Source organism: Bidens hawaiensis, unplaced genomic scaffold, assembly GCF_021521415.1.
Source record: "Bidens hawaiensis isolate Kalapana, Puna unplaced genomic scaffold, B.hawaiensis_p1.1 tig00035926_1, whole genome shotgun sequence".
NCBI classification, from domain to species: Eukaryota; Viridiplantae; Streptophyta; class Magnoliopsida; order Asterales; family Asteraceae; genus Bidens; species Bidens hawaiensis.
The window spans coordinates 44,984-72,189 of record NW_027496258.1 but is presented as its reverse complement, the minus strand read 5'-3'; the positions used below and the strand labels follow the sequence as shown (position 1 = coordinate 72,189).

The 27,206-nt window shown below is 37.2% G+C and overlaps 2 pseudogenes; both read left to right on the top strand.

Annotated features, from left to right (window-relative positions):
• LOC143587927 (ubiquitin-conjugating enzyme E2 5-like) overlaps nucleotides 1-17,683 on the top strand; it is a 32,226-nt pseudogene extending 14,543 nt beyond the window's left edge.
• A 238-nt stretch (nucleotides 17,684-17,921) lies between these two features.
• On the top strand, nucleotides 17,922-25,320 carry LOC143587926 (ubiquitin-conjugating enzyme E2 5-like; annotated as a pseudogene).
• Nucleotides 25,321-27,206: the final 1,886 nt, after the last annotated feature.

Here is a 27,206-nt window from a genome sequence, read left to right as displayed (position 1 = left end):
GCGAGTGGTGCATCATGGTAAGCCCCGACCTTAATCGTAGGGTGGATTTAGTTAATTGAAGGTCGTTGGGCCTCGGGCCAAGTGTTGGGCCTCGGGCCAAGTGTTGGGCCTTGGGCTAAGTGTTGGGCCTTGGGCCAAGTGTTGGTCCTCAGGCAAAATTGTTGGGTCTTGGGCCAAGTTGTTGGGCCTTGGGCCAAGTGTTGGGCCTTGGGCCAAGTTGTTGGGCTCGAACGACCCATTAGGCAAGAGTGTAGGTTCCCAGCCGGATCTACACAAGATATCGCGTTCTACGTAGGTGCGGAATCCTTACGTAAGACGTTACGAGTATAGAAAACAATACGAGCTAACACACGATACGATAATCAAACACACGTTGTATTCCAACCGTAAACACGTGATACTATGATCACTGAATACAAAACTCTCTGACTCGAATACACGAATAAACTAAACTCTTAATAAATCAATAAGCCGTAAACAAACATCTTATATAGACACGACAACTTCGCCTGGCATGTTCAGGCGAAGTTGTCCCTAACTTCGCTTGTCTAACAAGTTCGCCCATATAAGCGAACTTGTTAGCAACTTCGCGTACATACAAAACTCAAATCTAACTAACACGATTACAGACACTCGACACTGAGCTACTGACATCATGCACCAACAGACTCCCCCTTGGCAGTAGCTTCATCTCTTTAGCTTCAAACACGTGTCTAGTAATCTTCAATCTTCTATCTTCAAGCATGCACTCCTTCTCGAACACAAACCGAGACAACTCTTTGATATTTCCTCGCTTCGTCTTTCCAAGCAGGAATATAAAATATCTTCTTATCATTCAACACCTGCAAATCAGCTTGCGATAAGTTTACCAAGTGCATCGGATCATAAACTCTTAGCACCTCTTGTTCATCCTCGTCTTCCATCACTGCCTCAGCTGTCTCACAATCTACATACCACCACTTCAGGTCTTTAAGCACATCCTTGGGCATTAATTTCATCGGTACTTCTTTCAAACATCGGATCGGTTTATACTTCATAATCATCCAAGGTTTTCCATCAGCTCTTAAACCTCTATCCTTGTCTTCAACAAGTTTTCCCTTTTGTGGTTTCAACAGCTCAAATTTCTTCTCTTTTATACTTTCTTTCCACACAATCTTCCCAATGACTCTAGCCATATTATCGTCACTTCTGTTTATCAATCCCAATCTGGCTAAGTCTTTCACTTCACATTCTGGCAGTGTATTCAATGATCTCAACATCCTTCTAAAGTACTGAACACCGTCATACCTTTTAATCACGAAGAGCCTCAACTGCTCATCATATATCCAGCAAATAATCCCTTTCTTCACTTCAGCATAGCCTTTAATGTTGTAACTCTTCTTAAACATTGTAGGGACCGCCGGTTTCTTCGTTTTGACGAACCACTGAGCATAGCCTTCTTTCCATCTAGGCTGTTCTTCCCATTCAGTCTTATCACTTCCAATCTGTTGACTCATATCTATCTTCTCAACATCTGGTATCTCATGCTCCACATTCTCTTCTACTATCTCTCCTTCTTCTATCTCATTATCAATAACAATCTCTTCTCCAATCTTCTCTATCACATCACTCGGTAGTACATCATCATCACCAACCAAACCATCATCCATCTCCTCTACGTCCACTACCACCACATCATCATCACCAGCTGCAGTTGTCGACTCCCCCTGAGTTGTGGAAGTTCCAAGAGCTTAATCAGTTCTTGGCAACTCACCACCTGCATCTTTCGATGCATTGGGATCATCGTCTCTATCATTTCGTCTCTTGGTCCTCAACTCATCGCCTTTACAGCTCGTCTCCCCCTGAGATGCCAAGAACTCCTTGAAAGCATCTATGATTTTTCCATGTTCTACCAGCAGGGACGACTGCATCTGATTCTCTGCAACTAGGCGCTGAATAGCCTGGGTCTGGATAAGATTAATCCTTGACTGCTCTGCCACGACCCGTTCAAGTGCTGCTATTCGTTCAGAGTCTGATAGGGTTGCATCGAAATCGAACCTCATATGTGATATATCTTGAGTGTACTGAGGAGGGATTTCCGATGTCACCGGGACCTCATAAGTAGAAATAGACGTAACCGCAGGTGGTATCGTCACCGATAACCCTGCAGTGGCCACAACAGTCGACTCGATAAATTGTGCCACGACCTCCGATGGAGTAACAGTCGGAGGCGGCAACGAACGATCTCAGGAGCCGAAAGTTGGAAAGTAGTGGGTGGGAGGCCAAATGCAGATGAGGTAGCTACCACGGGAACATCCGTAGCGCTTGGCCTTGTAACCTGTAATGATGAGGGAACCACTGTCATACCGGATAGTGCTGGTGGAGTGAAACGTACCACCCTAGAGCTCTCACCGGCTCCCGATCCTGCACCTATCCGTTCCCTTCTTAACCTCCGGATCAACTGTTGTACCTCTTCCTCATAATCTGACTCGCTGTCATCATCTGTTCTCTTTCTTTTCCCATGTAGTCTTTCTCGAGTTACCATAATCCTTCTTGCCTCTGCCACTTCATCATCAGAATCAGAACCAGCCACTGTAGCAGCTATCCTAGTAACATTCACAGTCGACACTTGGGCTACCGATACCTGTACGTTTTCCTCTGGATCCACCCGATCCATATCAAAGAAGCCTTGACCACCAAATTCTGCATCAAGGTCCACGTTCTCCTCCGGTGACACAACAGGTGCAGCATGTATAGCTTGAGGTGCTCCTGCCAGTTGTGGTGCCGAGTCCCTAAACTCGTCCCCACGAGCAGGTACATACCCCGGGTTGATTAAGTACCCAAACAGTGGAGTATGCCGAGGACGGAGCTCAGGTTTGCTCCTCGCACTGGAGGATCTACATTGGGCGAAGATCCGTTTATTCACACTCTCAACGTATCGGATCGGACGGCGCTGAGGAAGCGTTGGAGCAACATGATTAAAGATCATTTGAAGAAATCTTGGATACATGATAAATCGCTCACGCGCCATCGCTCTTCTTTGACGATCAATCTCATAAAAGACCATCTGACTAAAGCTGTATCGCTTGTTGTAAGTCAGAGCAGTCATTGTTGACTGCATGGTCGCGCCCATGCCATCAGTGCCCGCCTTTCTCCCTGACATGCAAACAATCATAACATGTATGAGAAAGCGCCACTGGTCAAGTAAAAATCCTTTCCTCCTCTGCGTATCCCCCAAGGGACCAGAGTATCCCATTCTCAAAAACGCTCCATCACGGAAAGGAGCTACAAACTCTGTTGGGTCATCCCTTGTCTCATTTCCAAATCGTAAAGCCGCCCGGATTTGTTCAGAAGAGAACTGAACAATCTGATTGTTGACTGTTGCGCGCATCACCGGGGGTTCGACTCTACAGTCATATTCCACAGTCTGCCAAAAATCCTCAATGTTGGGCAAGGATATCGGTAGAGTTGTTGTAATCGCATGGAATATCCGCGAGCGTAACAGAAATGTGATGATTTCGCGGAAATCATCAACTCCGCTCGCCTCCGGGTCTAATGTTATGTACATGTTGTGACCCGGGAATAACTGCCTCTGGTTATCACCTCCGTCATCACTGCCTGCACCACCTGCTCCAGCAACAGCAGCCATATCTGCAACAAACAGGTTAAGTTAGATAAACGTCAAAGCGAATCACAAGTTCGCCTGTTACCATGAGCGAAGTTGTGATCTATTCTATACAGGCGAAGTTAAAGGTGGGGCGAAGTTGGGAAACAACTTCGCTTCAACTTGAACTTCGTCTGATAACTGTTAAGTACAAAGGTCCAGGCGACGTTAATGATAACTTCGCCTAACCACAACATCGCCTCATAAACTGTTTTAAAAATTAATAATCAGGTGAAGTTAAACCTCAGGCGAAGTTACGGATAACTTCGCCTAAACTGTAACTTCGCCGAATTCGAATCGGCAACAGATAGGTTAATGGAACGACGTGTAGATGATGATTTTGGAGATCGAGGACTCCGTAACACATGATTTTATGAAGTTTTAGACGTTCAAGTAGTTTACTATCACGTAATAACAAGTTTGAAATCGGGTGTTTAAGGTTCGAAAGAACGAGGTCGTTTATCGAGTCGAAACGACCGATGATTAACCTCAATAGACAATGATAATATGATAATCGAACCCTACACACCTTGAATCAAGGATTGGAATCGAAATAAGAACATAGACGCTTTAGATCGATAAGTTCGCTAAGGTTGACAGTAAGTTCGCTGGTTTTTGGAAATTAATAAATCGTCTGACCTTAAAACTTCTTTATATAGGGTCAAAGTTAGTACAGGCGAAGTTATCGATAACTTCGCCTATTCCAGGCGAAGTTATGAACAAGTTCGCCGGTATTTACAAAACAAACCCCTATACTTTGAACAATTTTCAATAAAGTTTTAAAACATCCTTTAAAGCGTTAAATGATACGATCAAGACCAAGTAACCAGGTATAAAATCAAACAATTACAAAAGTAACAAAAATTTAAAAAATTAAAGTACACGGGATCAAATTTCAGTCTCGACAGGGACTACCATGTTTTAGAAAAGATCCGAACAGGATCATACTAATTACGTGACTGTCACATAGATCCATGTTCAGCTGTATTATGACATAAAGAAACAGGTTGTAAGCAGGTAATATACTTAAAATGGTTTTCATTGTTTATGTGATACGGGTTAGGTTCAATTAAGCTCAAAACTTAAGTGGGCAACAACTCAGATTATGATGCCTCCTATCTATTCTCAAAGCGTATTTGGCTTTCCCCAAGTCACCCCGAATTGACCTCGACCCGTAGGGTCTGATTAAGTAACAATTACTCTTCGATCTTAGACTCTGCTTCCTATTCACCTTCTTGCGTCTTGATTGATAATCATTAACATTATGAACTCTAGAAATTTTTTTTTTTATTATTTTTATTTAACATGTATATACACAACTTCACGTAGAAAACAACTGCAAGTCCCGAATCTGGATCACTGCAGCGTCTTAACACGCTATCTTCACGGGAATCAGAACATTCACGGGCTCGTGTATGACTGGGTAATCGCTTTTCTGCCTATCATTCGGAAAGATATGTATGAAGACATGCACAACTCTTAAGGAGTTTCCACATAAAATCGAGTAGATTTAGTTAGTATCACTTCTACTTTTACGCACCAAAAAAAGCTACCATGATATACAATGACTGTTCTAAAGTCTTTTAGGCCTAATAACTTCACTAGTTAAGCACATAGAATCAGTATATCTATCACTTTCAAAGGTTGGATCAATTTTCTGTTAACCATAGTAAAGGTACTTCTTACGAAGTAATAGACTTGAAAAATAATTTCATCTCCCGAAAAGAAAAAATTTAACATCAATCGCCCCGACCAAATCAAAGTCTTCAGGGAAACGGCTATCCCGAAGATCCAATGGATCAGCTGGACCGACCACATACTAGTATGTGTCCTTCTAACTAAGTATGATCGACTAATTTTCAGCGAAAGAATGAAACCACATCATAAACCGCCCCGGTCACTTTCAGTCATCTGGTTAATGGCTATCCTCATATTCTACAAGTAGAAATGAGGACCAAACATATCCGAAGATATGTCATTCAAACTAAGGCAACCGACATAATTTTAAGCGATGGTGACGTTTTTTTTTTTTTTTTAATTCAAACACAAACATATGACATGGTTACTCGGGATTGATCATCCCATTCAGCTCAACAAGGTTTTGAAATCTAGTTTTGTCAAACGCTTTCGTGAACAAGTCAGCGAAATTATCTAACGTGTCAACCTTTTCGAGCACAATCAGTTTCTTCTCAGCACAATCCCGTATAAAATGATGACCAATGTCAATATGTTTAGTTTTACTGTGCTTTACGGGATTGTTAGTTACTGAGATAGCAGCAGTGTTATCAATGCAAATAGGAGTAAATGAGAAATTCAGACCATAATCGCGCAACTGTTGTTGAATCTAAAGAACCTGGGAGCAGCAGTTGGATGCTGCCATGTATTCTGCTTCACAGGTTGAAATTACGACTGAGGTCTGCTTCTTGCATTGCCACGACACTAGTCTGCCACCAAGAAACTGACATCCACCAGTTGTAGACTTCCGACTCTGATTGCACCCTCCATAATCAGAATCTGTGTAAGCGACTAGCTCCAAGTCTCCTCCTCTCGAGTACCACAACCCCAGCTTCGGCTTGCCTTTGAGATACCGCAGTATCCTCTTCGCACCCTTCAAATGAGATTCTTTTGGGTTTGCCTGAAAGCGTGCACAAAGACAAACAGCAAACATTATATCAGGCCTAGAAGCAGTTAAGTACATTAAAGAACCTATAATTACCCGATATTGGGTTGGGTCCACGTCTGCATCGTTGTCTGAATCAGCACCCAATTTGTGATTGACGCAGACTGGAGTATCATATGGAGTGCTGTCCTCCATCTAGGAGCGTTTGAGAACATCATGGACATACTTCGTCTGATGAATGAACATCCCGTCTTTCTTCTGATCAACCTGCAATCCTAAAAAGAAAATTAGTTCACCCATAGCACTCATTTCAAATCTCTTCTTCATGACGGCCTCAAACTCCTGACACATGGCGACCTTTGATGCAGCAAAGATAATGTCGTCCACGTAGACTTGCACCAGCAGAAAGTCGCTACCCTTTCTCTTGAAGAACAATGTGCTATCAATCTTACCTCTTTCAAACTCATTCTCAAGCAAGTAATCCGATAAGGTTGAATACCAGGCACAAGGTGACTGATGTAGTCCATACAGCGCTTTACTTAGCTTGTACACGTGATCGGGAAAGTCAGGGTCAGGAAAACCCGGAGGTTGCTCAACATACACAACCTCGTCGACTTTACCGTTTAGGAACGCACTCTTCACATCCAACTGAAAGACCTTCATCTCCTTATGAGCAGCAAATGCCAAAAACAGCCGAATGGCTTCCAATCTTGCCACAGGAGCAAACACTTCATTGTATTCAATCCCCTCTTGCTGATTAAAGACTTTAACAACCAGCCTCGCCTTGTTCCAGATAACAATCCCTTTCTCATCTCTCTTACATTTGAAGATCCATTTCGTGCCTATCGCATGCACATTCTTCGGTTTTTCAACCAAATTCCATACTTCCATTTTCTTAAACTGAGCTAACTCTTCCTGCATGGCTTCGACCCACGAGCTGTCCTTAAGAGCCATTTGATAGTTCTTTGGTTCAATCTGGCTGATGAAGCAGGTGTACAAGCATTCGTTGATAATGCCCGTGTCTTTAATGCATGTGTAAACACAGGTGTGCTCATTCAAGCTTTTTCTTGTTTGTACACCAGCGGACAGATCACCTATCACGTTCTCCAAAGGATGATCTTTGTGAATTCTCGTAGTCGGAACCGAACTGACATTCAGATTATCTTCCAAGTTCGAAGATAGCTCATCAATGGGTGATTGATGTTGAGAGTGAAATGGATTGATGAATTCCTCTTCAGTAGAGGCAGCAGGGGTATTGACAGCATTTGACGAGGAAGGCTGACATTCATCATACTGTGGTCGTTGCACCAAAGTGTCTTCCTCATCGCATATCATCTTCGTAGCAATTCTTTCCTCAACTTCTGCAAAATCCAGATAAGGTATGTTAAAAGATTTAAAAAGTCTATCATAGTCGAAAACCCCAGCGGGTCCCGAGCTTGGTTTTGGTGATTTGTAACTTGTGATATCAGTGTTACACACCACCTCAACCTTGCTGTTCGATGTATTAAAGACCCGTCTGTTGGGAGTCCCAACAACGTATCCGACTAAGATTCCTTTGTCGGCTACTTCACCAAATTTAGAATTGGTCTTTAATATCGAACATGGGGACCCGAATGGTTCAAGACCACTCAAGTTGGGCTTTCTCCCATGCATAAGTTCATAACAGGTTTTATTTAATCTTTTAACAGTTAACACTCTATTAAGGATATAACAGGCTGTTGCAACAGCTTCAGCCCAGAACACCACGGGAAGTTTCGAATCAGCCAGCATGGTTCTGGCTCCTTCAATTAAAGTTCTGTTCTGCCTCTCAGCCACTCCATTTTGTTGCGGAGTATACGGTGCGCTGTATTGGTGTTCTATCCCCTTCTGTAAGCAGAAGATCTCCATCTCATAGTTCTTGAACTCAGTTCCATTGTCACTCCTGATGAATTTAACCCGTTTCCCCATGATATTCTCAACCTTGGTAATCAAATTCTTTACCATCTGCACTGTTTCATCCTTTGACTTCAAAAAATATACCCAGGAATATCGAGAGAAATCATCAGTGATCACCAAGCAGTAAGATGTTCCTCCTAGACTTCTTACATTCACGGGACCGAAGAGATCCATGTGAAGTAATTCTAGGGTACTGACAATTGAATTGACCTTCTTGGTGTGATGGGATTTCTTGTGTTGCTTTACCTTTTTGCATGATAAGCATTTGTCTTCAAAGTTGAAATTCTTCAAGGGAACACCCAGCATAAGCCCATTTTTTACAAGGTAGTTCATTTTCCGAAGATGAATGTGCCCCATTCTCCTATACCACAACTCGAACTCCGATTCAGTTGCTTTTGACAGAAGACACGATTCTTCTGTGGCCATCTCAGTAGACCTCATGTCCATGATATACGTATTCTTCACTCTTGGAGTCTTCATAACAATCCAATCCTCTGGTATCTTAAAACCAGGATACAACACAATCGCTTCATTCTTTGTAAAATGTACGGTGTAGTCTTTGTCACAAATCTGCGAAACACTCAGCAGATTGTGCTTCAGTTCTTCAACAAAATTTACTTTCTCCAAAGTCATCTTTCCATTTGACACCGTCCTTATTCCTGTAATCCTTCCACCGCTCTCTCCTGCGAAACTCACTCTTCCTCCTTGAACAGGTTTCAAGTCGTGTAACAATTTCTTGTTACCCGTCATGTGCCGGGAACAGCCGCTATCCACAACCCATTGATTGTTGGCAGCCCTGTTTAACTGTTCCTGCACGATTAAAGCAGATGATTAAAATCTGGGGACCCAAGACCGATTGGTCTTGGGTCGATATATTCCGTACCTTGGTTGTCCAAAGTTAGTATCATAATAATTTCTGTGAGTCCTAACAGGATACCTTCTTGTGGATTGACTATGAGGCCATCCAAACCTTCGTGAATTAAAAGAATTATTACTTAAGGTTTGGTTGTTAGCAGTGAAAAACTAAGATCTATTTCTTTGAAAACCTTGATTAGTCCATTTTCTGAAATTTGATGGGTTTTCATTTTTACCATTATATTGATTAACGTTAGTTCTTTTCTCAGATTTTGAAGTCCTCACACCTCTGAATTTCTGCTTCAGAGGGCAATCAGCAACAAGGTGTCCTAATTGATTACATCTAAAACAAATCCTGTGTCCAACTTTCTTATCAAAAGTTGTCTTAGATGTTGAGGCTGTATTACTGCCCGTTTGTCTCACATATGGTGGGACATACGGGTTTAGTGGAGACTTCTTTTCAGGTGTTTTATTTTTCTCTCCACTTTTTGGTAACACTTCCTCTTGTTTTGTCTCACTCGACTCAGAAGACTTGTCTGAGTTAGATGAGACAGGACTCGGAATAGAAATCTTAACACTTGCAACAGGCTCACTAACTTCTGGTTCTTTAATAGTAACTTGAACTGGAACTGTCTGACCATAGTCAACATCAACAGATTTCTGATTACTAGGATCATAAGTGTAATTATGATTGAAAGGTGGTGGAACTTCATGATAACCAATTCCTCCCCTTTTTGGGGAACCTTGATCACTAACGAGGTGATCAAGTATAGCGGAGGAATTTCTGAATTGCTCAAGTTTCCTGTTAAGTTCCACCACTTTTACCTGGTGATCAGCTATCTGTTTTTCCCTTTCAGCTATTAGTTTGGTTTTCTCTTCTAGAACTTCATAGCTAAGATCAATCACTTGAATTTTTTCAGCAAGCTTTGCTTTAAGACTTTTAATATCTTTCTCACTAGCTTTAATTTTTACTTTGTAACTATTTTCTCTAGCTTTTGTGAAATGATGATCTTCTTTTAAAGTTTTAAATTGCGCATCCAAACTAACAAACTGATCAGTTATAGTTGTCAGTTGTTCAGACAGATGTTCACACTTAGTACAAGGGAGTTCGGTACTTACCTCGGTGAGCTGGTCTGCCACATCTGCCATGTAAGCTTCATTTTCGCCAGTTCCCTTCTCACTATCTGCAGTTTCGATTTTTGCCAAATTGGCCTGTTCAAATACTTCTTCAACATGCAGATTCCAGTTGTACTCCTCGTTCTGTCTGGAAATCATGGCTCTATAGTCATTACCACTACCACTCTGCTGTGTAGATCTGTTTTGACTGCGTTCTACACGTTCATTTTTGCATTCTTTTGCAAAGTGGCCATTCTGCTGACAGTTGTAACAGCGAACCTTCGACTTATCAAACCCTGGCCTCTCTCCGACAAACTTCCTGCCAGTCTTCTTCATGAACCTCTTAACCCTTCTGACAATCATAGCCATCTGCCACTGCAGATCCATCTCCTCCAGATCATCAGCATCGATCTGATCATAGTCTTCATCCAAAATTGCAGGATCAACAATCTTACCCTGAATGTAATTCTCATACGAAGCAATAAAAGATGCATAGAGAGCAAACTGCTGTTCAGCAGATTTAACACTCATGGGCATCTTCGAGTAGTTGTTGTTTGACACACTTGGGGAAAAACTACTCTTGGTCGCTTGAGGTTGAGAAGCATTTGATCCTCTAGCTACAAAGCACACATAACCGTTCATGTTGAGAGATACATGTCCCTCGTGTGTTGAGTTAGCGCCTGACTCTCCCTTAGAGTAATAAGCAGATGATTCAGTTTTCGAACTTGATCCTGAGTTAATCTTTGCACCATACATACCCGAATCTTGAACCTGATCGGTAGGTGTCTCCTTTCGTACCATGTTCAGTTCAAACGTTCTTAGCTTGTTAACTGCTGTCTCCAGGTCATAGTCAGCAAAGTCTTTGTCTTCTCTCATCAACACAGTATACATCTCCCATTTCGGTGGGAGAGCATCAAGAAGCTTTTCAACAATCTCATCTTCTTTGTAAACAATTGAATAGTTGCTGAGTTCAGTCATCAGATGATAATATCTAGTGATGATAACATCAAGTGATTCATTCTTCAGATACTTGAAGACCGAGAATTGAGTTTTTAGAAGTTTAATTTTCGAGGCACGAATTCCCACATTTCCCTCAAACCGGTTCTCAAGTGCTTCCCAAAGCTCTCTAGCAGTTTTATACTTTCGGAAGGTGTGAAGTATCTCTTGTGGAAGAGCCATTGTAATTGCTGCATGAGCTTTGCTTTCGGCCTCATACATTTTCTTCTCCTCTTCTTCCATCTCTTTGTATTTCTTGATCTGATCACGACCCTCATACTCAGCAGTAGGTGGAATGTAACCGTCTTGTATGCACACCCACATCTTAGCATCTTGATACTTGACATATTGTTCAAAACGAACTTTCCACGCTACATAATCAGTTTTCTTAAGCATCTTAGGTGCCTTTGTAACCGAACCCGCTTCTACTTCCATCTTTACCAGTTCGGTAATGTTTATCGAAGACATCTTTCACAAAACTCAAAGAAATCCGAAAATCAAAAATTTTATTTTCAAACAGCACTGTAGGCGAAGTTGTGGATAACTTCGCTTAAAACTTAACTTCGCGTGAATTTGTAACTTCGCTCACTTTCTTAAATTCGCCGGATTGGCGAACTTGAGAATAACTTCGCTTAAGTTGAGCGAACTTGGGAGGTAGGCGAAGTTGTGGATAACTTCGCTTAACCTTATATCTTCGCCGAAACCCTACTAACAGTGACGGCAACTTCGCCTGATGAACACGAACTTTCTGCAGATTAGATTTCTGGGTTTTTCGAGGTTTGTGAAGGTGTTATGGGTTGTTTATGATTGTAGGAGATGAGTATAGCACAAAAACTGAGAAAACTCGTCCCGCGAATAGTCGAACGGAACGATTTCTACACCGGCGTGATAATCCCGAACCACACAATCGAGCAAAAGCTCTGATACCAATTGTAGGTTCCCAGCCGGATCTACACGAGATATCGCGTTCTACGTAGGTGCGGAATCCCTACGTAAGACGTTACGAGTATAGAAAACAATACGAGCTAACACACGATACGATAATCAAACACACGTTGTATTCCAACCGTAAACACATGATACTATGATCACTGAATACAAAACTCTCTGACTCGAATACACGAATAAACTAAACTCTTAATAAATCAATAAGCCGTAAACAAACAGCTTATATAGACACGACAACTTCGCCTGGCATGTTCAGGCGAAGTTGTCCCTAACTTCGCTTGTCTAACAAGTTCGCCCATATAGGCGAACTTGTTAGCAACTTCGCTTACATACAAAACTCAAATCTAACTAACACGATTACAGACACTCGATACTGAACTACTGACATCATGCACCAACAAAGAGTGTTCTTACGGTCTTGTTTAGTAACACGTTGTGTATACTTTACAGGCCCTTGCTTGTGATTGTGCACTTAGGGATTTCCTAGCTCGTTGCAAGTGTTCGACTGATTTCAGGTGAGTTCTTGATGCCCCGTTTAAATCTTTTTAAGTTTTGGGCTAGCATGCACACCTAAGCGATTTTGCTTGATGAAATGTTTTAAACGATTTTACATAGGCTTGCTAGTATTGCGCCTTGGAATGTTAAAGAATGTATGTATGTGTGTGTGTGTGTGTGTGTGTGTGTGTGTGTGTGTGTGTGTGTGTGTGTGTGTGTGTGTGTGTATTAAAATGGCCAATATTTGGCGAATGTTGTAGTCGTCTCGACTACTGAATGTTGCGTATGCCTACTTTGTGTTTGCATGCGATGAATGTCACGTGTTTGGGTTGTACGTTTTCTCGGCCTTGAATGTTATTATTGATTGTTTTATATATATATATATATATATATATATATATATATATATATATATATATATATATATATATAGGAATGCACGTATAGAGATGCTCATACGTAAGGATGATTATTTATTTGAATGTGGTGACATAACCGATGTACTTCCGTTTACTGTTTTAAAACCGTTTGAATGATTATTAAGACTTTTGTTACTTATTTAAAACTTGAACTCACTCAGCTTAAGCTGACTTTGTGTGCATGTTAGTGTGAGTTTCAGGTTAGGAAGAGGATGCCTTATCGCTTGGACGTGCACGGTGCTACTTGGACGATGAATGGCATACTGGAATGAAGAATTGTTTATGAACATTTTATTTCAAAAGACTTATAAAAGTTATACTTAATTTTGGTTTTGGGCAAAATTCCCGGGTTTTGGGAACTCATTCATTTATTTACGTTTTCCGCCGAATTATACTCTATGATGTTATTTTAATGAAAATAATTGTTTTTAAGTTTAATTATTTTTACGAGTGTTCTGAATGTATACCAACTGTGGGGTTTCTGGGGTTCGGGGCCTTACAGGGGAGGTTTGATGCAGGGATTTTGAGTTAACCAATATGATATTTGAGTTTAATCTTGTACAAAGAAATTGAGTTGAAAAATAATAAGTATACATTTGTATGTATATGATTTGGAGTAGGAGAGAGGACAAGAGAGTGAGAGTCACTTGTTATAGGGTTGGTTCATCTCGTGTTAATAGAGAATCTTAACAAGATATTATGGAGTTTTTATAAAATAAGTCTATTACACTTGTGTTTTTTATAAAATTAGTGTAGTTAATACACATCTTTATATAAACTAAGTGATTATACAAAATAATATGTATATGAACATTTATAAGTTGTTTGGAAATTTGTTTAAACTTTAAAATAATACTATATGTATGCATACATATATATCAAATAAACAAACTCAGAAACATGTGTTATTTAAGTATGTATATATTTTGATACGATTACATAATTTGAAATTAGGTAGATTTGTTTTGTATTTGTTTTATATGCACATACATTAATTAAATAAATGTTGTAAGGTAAATATTTTTAGTGGGTTTAGTAATTGTGTGGGCTTTCCCAACAGTGCGATTTTGAGTGCAACGGGTTCCAAATTGTATTTATTGTTTTCCTAGTTTTCTTCAATCTAATAGTTCTTTGTAAATCAAATACTAAATAGATAACATTTAAAGAAAAAAAATTAGGCACAAAATCAGGTTTGCTACAATATAAACATTCTTTTCTTTTATGTTTTATAAGGGTCATTTTAATATTGTTGTTGTTTTGCTTTGGTTTGTATTGGGCTTAGGAAATTCAACCCGATTAATAGAATTGTCAAATTATTTATCACATAATTTAAAAAGTGATTTTAGAGGTTTTTTTTGCTGGTCTCGGGCCCCAAACTTTTAGGGGATTCTCGGAGACGACCCTGGTCTTATCGTTGAATGTATATATCTACATTTGTAATCCATATATTATATCATATAGAATATATCGAATATTATCATACCTTATATTCCCGTGGTTTACTACTGTTATTTTAGGATTTTGTATACAAGACTTGTCTAATGGGTTATTACACGTTACTTATTGGACAAGTGTTAGCCAATAAGTAATATGATCAAAGTCATAGATATGATCTAGTGACAAGTACTTTTCGGTAATTTGTAAGTAGAGAGATGTAAAAACAACTTAATGCCATAACTGTAAAGAAGTGTCATCTACAAATGAATGTACTCACTAGTATTTCTTGTTAATCAAATAATTTTAAATATGTTTCAAGTGACTGGTTAGAGACATATGGATGATGTCTGCGGGCTTTCAACTTAGATAAATTGTTTGTCACCAGAATAAAGAAATATATTTTATAAATTAGGGTTCATCCCTATAATGTAAGAATAATATATGTATTTATATATGATCATCATTATCATTTATATAATAACAGATCAAAATAATTAAATTGTACCTTATTATTATATTACCTAGGTTATTGTTGATTGACCATATTACATTTACTTGCTATTCAAAACTAAAGCACATATTAAAATACACACTATTGTACACATGCATTACAAAGAGTCGATGTATTGCATATATGCTTGAAGACGACCTAGGTGTAACTGTTAAATGTATATATCTACATTTGTAATCTGCATATTATATCATATAGAATATATCGAATAATACCATACCTTATATTGTCGGGTTTTACGGTCTTAACGTCTGCTTTAAATTCAAACTTGATGTCGTGTAAGATGGTTAAAGTATTAATTTTCAACGCAATTTATTTTTGTTATTTATACCAACATTTATATTATTAACACATTTTAACTTATTATTATCTTAAATCAGTTTATGATTAATTTATTTATGATTTTATTTTCTTTACATCCAAGTGTATTTTTCATAAAAAAGTTCAATGAAAATAGAAAAAAATAGTCTTCTATTTTATTTAGGCAATTTGAAAATAAATAATCCGATCTTTTGTGTATTGGTCGATAATAATCCCAACTTTAAAAATCACTATCAACAAACGGTCCAACCTTTCAACAATTTTTTTCTTAGTGGTCCTCCGTTAGAAAACAATTAACGTCGTTACGTCTGTTTCTGAGTGTCAGACCGATGTTTTAGGGCTTTTGATTGGAAGAATGAGACGAGTCAACTGATGTAAAACTTATCTCGAAACGACATAGTTGGCAAGGATACGAGTCAACGGTCCAACCTTCAACTATTTTTGTCTCAAACTGATGTTTTAGTACTTTATTTAAAGCTATAAATTTACAAAAAGATTCTAATCATTTCCGTACTTAACACTTTTTCAAAACCGAAACCATTGTTTTTTACAAAAAAATTTCAAAATAAAAGAATTAAATAAAATAGTTTACAAGTTGTGTGCTTTCCCATTAATGAAGGCCTATATATATCTTCTGCTTTTATACACATTTTTCACTTGAATATTTTGAAAAAATACTGAGAAATTCACAGAAGTTTGTAAGAAAATTATGTGTTCTCAAATGAGACGTAGGTATTCAGACCTCACGAAACTGATAGTTGTTTACTTCTATTTTTTAATATCAAATTACAATTGTTAGAATTGTTTCTTCTTCATTATTTTCCTAAATTGTTTTTTTTCTTACTGAATTAATTTTAATTTCAGATTGATGAAAGACTACGAAGTCGAACTAATCGAGGATGGAATTAAAAAGTTTAAAGTGCTTATGAAGGGACCTCCAAACAGTAAATTCACTAAACTCCAAATCAACTTTTTGTTTCTTATTTGATTCAAAAGTGGGATGCTTGGTTATGTTTATATTCAAAAATGGTAATCATCGGTTTAAATGCACATCCAAACATCCCTCTAATCGCAGTTATGGTGAAATAATGAGCAAGGATGTGTCATACATATTTAATTTACTGAACTTTGTGACAATTTTTACTTTTATGTCATAGAGAACTTTTTTTTTTCTTTATCACTAGAAAGATCTATCATAATTATGATTTTTTTTCAATCTTAATTGTTATACAATATTATCTTGATTTGATTTTAAATCGGTTAAATGTGTATCTAATTTTGAAGATTGGTTTAAATGATTACTCATTGAATCGAGTCCTCGAAAATCCTCACCGCTACTTCTTAAAGTAAATGCACATTGTCATGGTCAGCGCGAGATATTTCGGTTGTGTTTTTTTAATTAATTTGCTTATATTTTTCGTATCATGATCCAAATATGGTAAAGAAAAGAAAGTGATCGGGATATGTTCATATCTATGTGACAAATGCTATACTTATTGTAGCTGTTAGTGTTTTTATAACTATACTCATGGTATTAATATTTGTAAATAGTTTTGTATTTTCGGTCTTAACTTTCAATGAATTGAAATGCTGCAGGTCCTTACAATGGAGGTCACTGAAAGGTCTATGTGGAGCTTCCAGAGAATTACCCGTACTCGTCACCTTCAGTTGGTTCTGTTAACAAGATTTACCACCCAAAAATTGATGAACGGTAAGTCCTTTCTTTTCCCTTTCATGTAATCATGAGACATTAATTTATTAAAGAAATTAAAATATGACATTTAACTTTATAAACTTTTTTCAAGTCTGGAACAGTTTGTTTTGATGTGCTTAATCAACGCTGGAGTCCAATGTTTGATAAGGCGGTTAATTATAGAAAACACATTGTTTGTTAATGATGCCATATTGTTTAAGGATAACAATCTGGTTTTGTATACCCTTTTTATTTTTTTTTTTACGAAACGACAACTTTCATTAAAAACGGCAAACTAGCAAAATGCTAAAGCAACTTTCGTTTTTATGCTTTGTATACTTGGTTCATGTGTTCAAAATTTTCCTACCGCAACTCTTGATTGACCCGAATTCTTATGACCCATTAAACGAAGAAGCTGCTAATCTTATGTTAAGCGGTGAAATAGCCACATATGAACAAAGAGTCAAAGGTATGCCATTCTTATTTAGCCATTCTTATTTTATATATTTCTAAATAATCAGAACTAATATTGTACTTACTATTGTGAAATTTTTTTAAAGAGTACTACGAAAGATACGCAAAGCCGGAGGATGTGGGTGTGGTTAACCCTGAGGAAACAAGCGATGGTGAGGTTAGTTAAGATGAAGCGGATTCTGCAGATGAAGCAACGACTTCGGGCCCTGTTGACCCATAGCTAGCCCGTTTGATCGGGTTGGCTCCTATGGTTTGTATAGTGTGGCACTTGGTAATTATGCCTTACGAAATTTTAAGTATATGTAGAAGTTATATATATTATATGTGTGTATATTGAACGAAAAAAAATAATATTAAAAACACTTCATTAGTAATAAAGGACGAAACATAACCCATTCAATAGACTCACAAAAACATGAATAAAGCTACAGGTTAATAAAACACAAAAAGTAACAACGATGAGAATAAAAAAGGAGGTTCAGAACGAAAGGTAAACGATCTATCATTGACCGACCCAACCACTCGCTGTATTATACCACAAATATTAAGTGATCTAACTCAATATATATTAAGATGTTCTTTTATTATAGAAACAATTAGGGTCACATTGAGTGCCCTTCAAGGACTTTCATCCGGGAGGAAATTTTGATCATTATCGCATGAGGGGCGGTGTTCTCGCTCTCCCTATTCCCTTTTCCCCGAAATCTTCTCCTTTTCTTTACATTTTTACCTTCAGGTCGGGTTCTCCACACCGACCTTATGAAATTCTTTGTATCATTTTGTTGATGTGGCAAGCATAGCGATCTTCCCTCCCGAGGGTTCCTCCTCCTCCTAGTAAGTAGAGAACCGTAAGAACAAATTAACACATGCACATATTGCTTTACATGTGATACATAAGGTTATAGATAATCGCATAACCGTCTCTCTTCCTCCTCCATGATATTATTGACACATTACACACATACGATTATACGGTTTTTGTTGTATATTATTACTTAAAACTGGTTATACATGTTTATTAAAACACACTACATGAAATTCATCATACATCATTTGTACATCTTAATATATACATACTTCTAACCTTTTCTACATTTCTACACCATTCATATATCAATCACAAGCCATTCATATAGCATACACTTATCACCGAAGGTAAGTGTATTAATGTCACACCCCAACCTAAGGCGAAAATGCCGGGATGCGAACGGTTGGTTCAGAGCTTACAAAGTACTATCATACAATATAAAACATGACAATATCTAATTAATTTATTTATTTCAAAATTAAAATAAAGTGCACGCGTTTTCAAACATGACAACAATAATTCAAAACAATTAATAATTCCAAAACTAAGAGAAATAGAGCAAATATTCTTTATTTTAATGTCTAAGGTCTTTTTATGCGTTCTTCACCTTAGCTTCAAATCAACTGATAACCTGCATATGCGAGAAAATAAACATAGAATTTGTCAACAACACATATTGAGTGAGATAATCACCAGTTTTGACACTAGCATATATGTAATAAATAATAAATGATAAATGATAAATGGTAAATGACATATGAGCAAACAAAATAATATGAGTAATAATCCAATCAAACCGTGAGCAAATAATGTGTCAGTTGACCTTTGCTTTACGAATCGGGCATTGGCTACTATGACTAGCATACAAATGTGAGTGTCGGTTGACCATCGCCATGCGAATCGGGCTTTGGTTACTAAGACGGCGCATGATTATACTATAATGGGAATATGATGGACCTCTCCGAATGAGATAAATTAAACACTTAAACAAGTAACAATTAGCATTTAATTGAAATACACACAATATTTATATTTGCGAGTTTGTGCGTATATACTATATAGAATATAAAAATTTTAATTACATACGAATATGCCCACAAAAGTTGTAAAAATCAGTAAAATAGGAGAGGAATGATATCTCACCTTATTGCTTAGGCGAGTGTGCGAGAAATAAAAATAAAATGATAACAAACAAGTAAATCGTTCTTTAACGCGTCATCTGAGATAAACCAAACAGACCTGAAACTTTGAGAAAATAAACATAGTTAAAACCGAGAACATAGCCGCTGGAATCGATCCAAGTGGATGTCTAGAACTCCGGTTATGAGATATATAACGTTTAAGCGAGCTGATACTGACCAGAATCCGAACAGTGAGTTGGAAGTTGGGTTTTGGTCAGTAGTCTTATAATCTAAAAACAAAAATAGAAGTTTTCTAGACTGAAAGTCGGTTCCGACCAAAAGTGACAGAAAACGATCGGTCAAAGTTGTTGACCAATACGCCCTTAAACAGTTTAGAGTCGAATTAACCCGTCAATTCCCCTTAATCTGTAAGACCCAGAATCCCAGGAATCCTACAGTTGGTAATCACATCCAAAATTCACAAAAATTTAAAACCCAACAATTCTTTGTATTTAAAACCAGTTTAGAATAAATAACAGCGGAAAGTTTAAGTATTAAAAGTCCCAAAACACAGGTACATGTGTCCAAAACCAATTATAAATAAAATATTCGTTTTATTTGAAATCCTTGACCAGAAATGCCTTCAACCTCCCGAGTAGCATCCAGCACGTCCAAGCGGTAGCATCCACTTTTTAACCTGAAAGTCAAACTAACATACACACAAAGTCAGCTTGAGCTGAGCGAGTTCAAGTTTTCATAAACAATATTTCATACTTTATCTCAAAATTATAGTTCTAAACAATAGAGAGGATAATAATAAAATAATTAATATAATTCACCAAATAATACATTCATCTTCAAACACACGTACACGGGCCTCTCCACCACGAGTCAAGACTCGAGTAATATATTGGACCCGGACGCGGTAAGACCTAAGCATGTGACACGAGCCTCTCCACCATGAGTCAAACCCGAGTAATATATTTGACTCGGTCACAGCTTAAACATCCAAGCACGTGATACGGGCCTCTCCACCACGATACATCCCGAGTAATATATTTGACCCGATCACGGCTCAACATTCAACGGGCCTCTTCACCACGGGATTTTAAAACCCGAGTAATATATTTGACCCGCCAGAATGATGATCACGCCACACGGGCCTCTCCACCACGGGATTTGAAAACCCGAGTAATATATTTGACCCGGACGTGATCACCATGCACACACACATCAATAAGCCTACTCACATCATTCTTAGTCACGAGGAACTAAATATCATCACACAACCGTAGGCTATAAGGTAACACATACTCATACATACATACCTCCATACATATATATATAAACGTCCCAACGTGAACCAAGTAAGTAGGTCTACTCGTATTCAATTTCAATCAAGTCTATTAACATCCTCGAGTCTAGACCATCAATAATGTATGTAACCTTAAAGGATGCAAGACCATAAACAAGTCTAAAATATCCTAAAGCATGTAAAATAATTCAAATATAACTTTCAAAATGCACAATCACGAGTGAGACCAAGTAATACCATTCAAATAGTTGTAACGGGTAAAATCGTTTAAAATTTGATTTCGGTGTGTATGCTAGCCCAAAACGTAAAAAGAGTAAAAAGGGCATCAGGAACTCACCTGAATCAATCGAACACCTGCAACGAGCTAGGAAATCCCTAAGTGCACAATCACAAGCAAGGGCCTGTAAATTATACACAACTCGTTACTAAACTAGACCATAAGAACACTCTTGCCTAATGGGTCGTTCAAGCCCAACACTCTGGCCCAAGACCCAACAACTTGGCCCAAGGCCCAACCACTGGCCCAAGGCCCAATACTTTGGCCCAAGGCCCAACACTTGGCCCAAGGCCCAAAAACTTGGGCCGAGGCCCAACCCAAACCCAATTACTTCACTTCAGCCCCTAAAACCTTTCAACTAACCAAATCCACCCTACGATTATCGCCGGGGCTAACCATGATGCACAACTCACCCGCCGGTAATCAAATCGAGTCGAATACGCGCGTAATAAACCTTAAAACCAGTTGTTAAACGAATCAGCCCCAAATGGACCAAATTCCCATTTTAATCTTTTCATTCATCATAATTATGTCGCCCGAGTTGATAGGGTTGACAGTTCCTTTTTACAACTCTCAATTTAACATTTAAACGAAACTTCGCGCACCGCCGACTCGATTGACCAAGCACCAACCAAAACAGCCCCGAGCATCAAAAAAATAATTTTCCCACAGCCCTTAAACCCCCCTAGGGCTGTACAAACTGATTCGGTTAGTCATCCGATCGATTAACGCATCAAACTTAACAATTGCCAACCAAAGATATAAATATATGTATATATATATACATATTATAATTTGTTTTATAACAAAGCCCACTAAATTATTTCTTAGTTTAATGGAAAGAGTGCTAACCAAAGATCTTCGTTTCGATTCACATTAGTGGGTTTTTTATTATTTATTTTTTTATTAGATATGAACTTTCTTTTATGTTTTATAAGAGTCATTTTAATATTGTGTTGATGTTTTGCTTTGGTTCGTATTGGGCTTAGGAAATTCAACCCGATTAATAGAATTACCAAATTATTTATCACATAATTAAAAAAGCGAACTTTTAGGGGATTCTTGAAGACGACCATGGGCTTACCGTTGAATGTATATATCTACATTTGTAATCCATATATTATATCATATAGAATATATCGAATATTATCATACCTTATATTACCGGGTTTTACTACTGGTATTTTAGGGTTTTGTATACAAGACTTGTCTAATGGGCTATTGCATGTTACTTATTGGACAAGTGTTAGCCAATAATTAATATGATTAAAGTCACATATACGATCTAGTGACAAGTACCTTTCATTAATATGTAAGTAGGGAGATGTAAAAACCTTAATGCCATAACTATAAAAAAGTGTCATCTACAAATGAATGTACTCACTATTATTTCTTGTTGATCAAATATTTTTAATATGTTTCAGGTGACTGGTTAGAGACATATGGATGATATCTACGAGCTTTCAACTTAGATAAATGGTTTGTCACCATAATAAAGAAATATGTTTTATAAGTTAGGGTTCATCCGCATAATGTAAGACTAAATATATGTATTTATATATGATCAGCATTATCATTTATATAATAATAGACAAAAATAATTAAATTATACCTTATTATTATATTACCTAGGTTATTGTTGATTGACCATATTACATTTACTTGATATTCAAAACCAAAGCATATATCAAACTACATACTATTGTACATATGCATTACAAAAAGTCGATGTATTGCATATATGCTCGAAGACGACCTAGGTGTAACTGTTGAATGTATATATCTACATTTGTAATATGCATATCATATCATATAGAATATATCGAATAATATCATACCTTATATTGTCAGGTTTTACGGACTTAATGTCTGCTTTAAATTCAAACTTGATGATGTGTAAGACGGTTAAAGTATTAATTTTCAACGCAATTTATTTTTGTTATTTATACCAACATTTATATTATTAACACATTTTAACTTATTATTATCTTAAATCAATTTAAGATTAATTTATTTACGATTTTATTTTCTTTACATCCAAATTATTTTTCATAAAAAAGTTCAATAAAAATAGAAAAAAATAGTCTTCTATTTTATTTAGGCAAATTGAAATTAAATAATCCCATCTTTTGTGTCTTGGCTGATAATAATCCTAACTTTAGAAATCACTATCAACAAACGGTCCAACCTTTCAACTATGTTTTTCTCAGTGATCCTCCATTAGAAAACAATTAACGCCATTACGTTTGTTCCTGGGTTTCAAACCGATATTTTAGGGCTTTTGATTGGAAGAAGGATATGAGTCAACTGATGTAAAACTTATCTCGAATCGGTATAGTTGACAAGGATACGAGTCAACGGTCCAACCTTCAACTATTTTTGTCTCAACTGATGTTCTAGGGCTTTATTCAAAGCTATAATTTTACAAAAAGATTCTAATAATTTCCATACTTAACACTTTTCAAAACAGAAAGCATTGTTTTTTTCAAAAAAAAATTAAAATAAAAGAATTAAATAAAATAGTTGACAAGTTGTGTGCTTTCCCATTAATGAAGGCCTATATATATCTCCTGGTTTTAAACACATTTTTCACTTGAATATTTTTCAAAAATACTGAGAAATTCACAGAAATTTGTAAGAAAATTATGTCTTCTCTAATGAGACGTACGAGTCAGACCTCACGAAACTGTTAGTTGTCTACTTCTATTTTTTAAAATCAAAATTATAATTGTTAAAAGTTGTTTCTTCTTCATTATTTTCTTAAATTGTTTTTTTTTTTCTTACTGGATTAATTTAATTTCAGATTGATGAAAGACTACGAAGTCGAACTAATCGAGGATGTAATTAAAAAGTTTAAAGTGCTTATGAAGGTACCTCCAAACAGTAAATTCACTAAGCTCCAAATCAACTTTTTGTTTCTTGTTTGATTCAAAAGTGGGATGCTTGGTTATGTTTATATTCAAAAATGGTAATCATCGGTTTAAATGCACATCCAAACATCCCTCTAATCGCAATTATGGTGAAATATGAGCAAGGATGTGTCATACATATTTAATTTACTGAACTTTGTGATAATTTTTACTTTTATGATCATAGGGAACTTGTTTTTTTTTTCTTTACCACTAGAAAGATCTATCATAATTATGATTTTTTTAAATCTTAATTGTTATACAATATTATCTTGATTTGATTTTAAATCGGTTATATGTGTATCTAGTTTTGGAGATTGGTTTAAATGATTACTCATTGAATCAAGTCCTCGAAAATCCTCACCGCTACTTCTTAAAGTAAATGCACATTGTCATGATGAGCGCGTGATATTTTTGGTTGTGTTTTTATTAATTAATTTGTTTATATTTTTCGTATCATGATCCAAATATGGTAAAGAACAGCAAAATTTATGAACAGGTCGATTTGGGATATGTTCATATCTATGTGACAAATGCTATACTTAAAATATACATTATTATTGCAGCTATTATGGTTTTTATAACTACACTCATGTTATTAATATTTGTAAATAGTTTGTATTTTCGGTTTTAACTTTCGATGAATACAAATGCTGCAGGTCCTTACAGTGGAGGTCATTGGAATATGTGGAGCTTCCAGAGAATTACCCGTACTCGTCGCCTTCAGTTGGTTTTGTTAACAAGATTTACCAGCCAAACATTGATGAACATTAAGTCCTTTCTTTTCCCTTTCATGTAATCATGAGACATTAATTTATTAATGAAATTAAAATATGACATTTAACTTTATAAACTTTTTTCAGGTCCGGAACAGTTTGTTTAGATGTGCTTAATCAACGATGGAGTCCAATGTTTGGTAAGTTGGTTAATTATAGAAAACACATTGTTTGTTAATAACGCTATATTGTTTAAGGATAACAGTCTGGTTTTGTAGACCCTTTTAATTTATTTACCAAACGACAACTTTCATTAAAAACGGCAAACTAGCAAGATGCTAAAGCAACTTTCGTTTTTATGTTTTGTAGACTTGGTTCATGTGTTCGAAATTTTCCTGCCGCAACTCTTGATTGACCAGAATCCTTATGACCCATTAAACGAAGAAGCTGCTACTATTATGTTAAGTGGTGAGATAGCCACATATGAACAAAGAGTCAGAGGTATGCCATTCTTATTTTATATATTTGTAAATAATCAGAACTAATATTGTACTTACTATTGTGAAATTTTATTAAAGAGTATTGCGAAAGATACGCAAAGCCGAAGGATGTGAGTGTGGTAAACCCTGAGGAAACAAGCGATGGTGAGGTTAGTGAAGATGAGCAGATTCTATAGATGAAGCAACGAATTTAGGCCCTATTGACCCATAGCTAGCTCGTTTAATCAGGTTTGCTCCTATGGTTTGTACAAAGGCCATAGTGACTTTAGCTGCATGAATCATATCACTAATGAAGATATTGAAATTACAAGTTTAGTAATAAAGATTGTTTGAAAACTTTATGGTTTTATTTCAGCTGCTTATTTTGCTTTTGCTATTAATAAGTTGGGTATGAGTGGTTTTCAAGAATGAATTGATAATGGAAACACAAACGAGCACACAATATTTTGGGAAAACCTCACGTATTATTATAATCAAGAAACTAGCACAAAATTTAAATACAATAATTCCTCTCACAATTCCATAACCCTAACATGGCTATGTATTTATTGGGAGACCCTAACTTGGCCAACAAGTAAAGCCCAAATATAAAAGCCCAATTGTAACCCCATAAACCCATTACATCAATAATTAATTCCATAGGCCCAATAAGTCTAACCCGGTCACCTACATGTGACGACCCTAATAAGATGGAAATTTCCAACAATCACCCCCTAATTTCCGACTCGAAACTAGGAGATCTTCAATGCCGAGCAATCTTCTCATCTCGTCAAACTTGATTCTCGCAAGTGCTTTCGTAAGAATGTCAGCTCGTTGTTCCTTGCCACTAATATGCTCCACCGCTAACTCATTCCGCTCCACACACTCTCGTTTATAATGAAATCGGGACTTTATGTGCTTGCTCCGACTATGAAAAACAGGATTTTTAACCAAGGAAATCGTCGATGTGTTTTCAGTCATTAACACCATTTTTTGCAATTTCCATCCGGTCAATTCTGCCAACAGTTCACCTAACCATTCAGCTTGTCCCGCCGCCGAACTCGCCGCCATGTACTCAGCCTCGCATGATGAAAGTGCTACGGTACATTGCTTTTGGGAGCACCAAGAAATCGGGGCTCCCCCATAATAAAACAAATGACCGGTAGTGCTTCTTCCATCAACTTCATCAATGTTATGGCTACTATCACTGTACCCGATCAACTCCTTTGATCCACCTCGTTTATACCTGATCCTATCCAACAGTTCCTTGAATAAACTGAAGAATTTGTTTAATTACTGCCAAGTGAGACTTCTTTGGAGTTTGTATATATCTACTAACCATGCCAACCGAAAACGCCAAATCAGGTCGAGTTTTTAGCAAGTAATGAAGACACCCAACCAACTTTCGGTACTCTGTTGCATCTGCATCAACATCATCCTCGGCTTTAAACAATTTCGCATTAGGATCCATGGGTACACTTTTAGGATAACAATCCTCCATCCCGGCTTCTTTCAATAACCGTCGAGCATAAGCACTTTGATGGATTTGAATCGCATTCTCCGACTGTGAGATTTCGATTCCGAGATAGTAAGTGAGCATTCCTAAATCAGACATTTCAAACTTCTTGGACATCGCAAGTTTGAATTGATTAATGTGATCGTTGTTCGAACCCGTAACAACCAAATCATCGACATACACGCCGACAATAATAATATCGGTTCCAATCAATCTCTGATACACCGCTTGTTCTTTCGAGCACCTCACAAATTTCAAACCCATTAGAATACCGTCAAGCTTGGTATTCCACGCCATCGGTGCTTGTCTCAACCGTATAAAGCCTTGGTTAGCTTGTAGACCTTGTTTTCCTCCCCGGGTTTAACAAACCCATCTGGTTGAGAAAAAAAGACCTCTTCTTGTAGATCCCCATGTAAAAAAGCCGACTTTAAATCTAAATGATGTAATTGCCATCCTTTAGTAGCTGCAATGGCAATGAGCATACGCACGGTTTCAAGCCTTTCCACCGGAGCAAAGACCTCGTCAAAATCAACTCCGGGTTGTTACACATAACCCTTTGCCACGAATCTTGCTTTATATTTATTAATTGAACCATCTGCATT